Source organism: Falco naumanni, chromosome 5 (assembly GCF_017639655.2).
Source record: "Falco naumanni isolate bFalNau1 chromosome 5, bFalNau1.pat, whole genome shotgun sequence".
NCBI classification, from domain to species: Eukaryota; Metazoa; Chordata; class Aves; order Falconiformes; family Falconidae; genus Falco; species Falco naumanni.
In genome coordinates this window covers 79,424,504-79,427,003 of record NC_054058.1, presented here as the reverse complement: position 1 = coordinate 79,427,003, position 2,500 = coordinate 79,424,504, and the positions used below count along the sequence as shown (strand labels likewise).

At 33.7% G+C, this 2,500-nt stretch overlaps 1 protein-coding gene across 1 annotated transcript in view; it reads right to left on the bottom strand.

Moving 5' to 3' along the window:
* The window catches only part of FOXP2 (forkhead box P2), a 445,577-nt gene that overhangs the window by 198,293 nt on the left and 244,784 nt on the right, over window positions 1–2,500 (bottom strand). The window lies entirely within an intron of this gene.

Below are 2,500 nucleotides of genomic sequence, written 5' to 3'. Positions count from 1 at the left end.
ATCGACAGTCAGATTAAAAGTTGCTTATGTTCTAGTCATACATCTTCAAAGCCGACCTGATGATTTGTGACAGCACCCAATCCATTTATCACCAAGTATATATTACAATATATTATAGAATACTGTCATTCTCTCTTGATAAACAGAGGAGGAATAACTCCCTGATTCAAGCCAAACTTCTCATTTCTATATAAATATCACAACGTAGTTCATCAAGCCAATAACAGGACTGTCCAAACTCCTTATAATTGCTTGGAAAAACGTAACAAAATCTATTACTTTAGCTTAATTACTTTCTATAAATCCACCAATTTGTGATCATAATGCTTGAAGAAGATGCAAATCATATATAACTTAAAATTTTAACTTAGTCCAGTGGCTCTTTGTACACAGTCTAAAATTCCTCATGTTTAACTTTCCCCAGCATACATCCATGCCACAGTGAAAACTTGTTTTGTGATTTTGATCAGCTGATATAACTATTCTTAAGCATTACCATCGCTTTATGTAGCTGCCCAGATGAGGGGAATATATTAAACCCAGCAATCATTCACTTATTTCATTTGGAAAAGGCTACAATGAACTTGATTTGTTTATCTGAAAGCCCCCAATAAAACAACTCAGAGAAGCCAAAACCGGAATGTTAAACTATGACATCAGTACATTATATCTTGCACATATTTAAACAATAAAAAAAATCTTAAGAATAGTAACTGCAGGTACAATGGGGTCTGCTGTGCTTTTGTACTTGTCAAAGTTTGTTAGGCAAGTCACATATTAAAAATAACATTTTAGAGGGTTACAGTTTATTTAAGGAGTGCCAATAATGAAATCAGCCCATCATTTTCCTCTTACATTGTATTTCAAAAGGCATCTGGTCAAAACCAGGAAAAAAAAAAATAGAAAAAAGAATAAGAAAAGCAAAAGTAGCAGAAAGCTATGCCCATTATCTAAAGGACATCCTACTGCATGTTTACTACTGTTTATGTTTCACATCAACATATTTTATAGAAGGATTTATATGCCTAACTCAAGTTGTATTTAAATCCTATGGTGCAGACCCTACCATAAAATGCCTCTTGAGTCCTATTAACTGTACCCATGGTTTTACTTTGCCTGTCTGCTTATTTAAGATCTAATCACAGTTTTGAAGAAAAGATTGTCACTTCTAAGCCTGTCCCCTCAGAACCTGTCTGTTATTAGTACTCAACTGGATATTTTCATCTTCAGTTGTTATTCTCTGTGGTCTTTGCAAATGCTATCTACTGGAATCTGTGACTGTATGGACAAATTGGCTACAAATGCCTTGGACTGCTGCTTTGAGAAACATGTAAGTGGCACATTATTCTGTTGGTATTTTTCTGGTTTTAAGGTTTTCACTTAAATTTAGTCTTCTACACACTTTCACCAATTAAATACACTCTCTCTCAATAAAGATTTTTAAATGCTGTTAGAATCTGAACACCTGAATAAAGGTGATGGCATATTTTTCAATAAAAACAGTATTAGTATTTTCTATGTGTGTGAATATAACTAATTTTTTAACGAAAATAGTATATATACACCTTATACATATATAGAGAATAGAGTGTGTGTGTACATATATGTAGAGAGATGTAAGCCTGCTAAGAACTTAATGAAGACACTGAAATCTGTATTTCCTCAGACTGTAATACTGTAAGTGCTCAATTGTTAAAACAGAATACACTTGAATTTGATGCAAGGCACAGATTTAAGCTTTAACAACTTCTCATATTTCCATCTGCAACTATTTAATTCTTCCACATTTTCTGTCACCATTTAAAATATTTAACTATAAATGTAGCTAGTATACACTGCTTAATTCAGCACTAAGAATGATTCAATTTTAAGAGCTATTATGACCTGTTATTTCAGAGGCCCGTACACATGCAATTTATCTATCATGTTAAAACATGTTTCTATAAAACAGGACTTTTATAATAGTTTATATTATGGGAGACAACTTTCCTTCCATTAATGCAATACCTGACATTGTAATGAAAAACCTAGGTATTTAAAAACGAAGGGTCTGAACTCCGAAGGTGCTGAGTGGCCTCAGCAGATGAGAGGACCAAACACTGAGGACTTTCAGGAGTTCAGAGCAGGTACTGGCACTCTGCAGAATCAGACCCCAATTGTTTACTAAACAAACCATCTGGGCTTCACTGCACTAGTACAATCTGCATCCCCTGATGGGGAGGCAACTCTTTAGGTAGACAAAGTAGAAAGAAATATATTTATGCAGGGTTTAAAAGGAAAAGAAATCCTATACAGTGACAAAAATTAATTGATTGCATCTCATAATTAGATGGCGTCAGCTGTCAGACAACGTTCTCATTTTACAGTTTTAAACATAAAAGCAGTTCTCCATTAACTCGTTGAGAAAAGACAAACTTAAAAAAAAAAAAAAGAAACCAAACGTTTTAAAAGTGAGAATGGAAACATACCTACAGAAAAGCTGCTTCTCTCTTTTCCCATA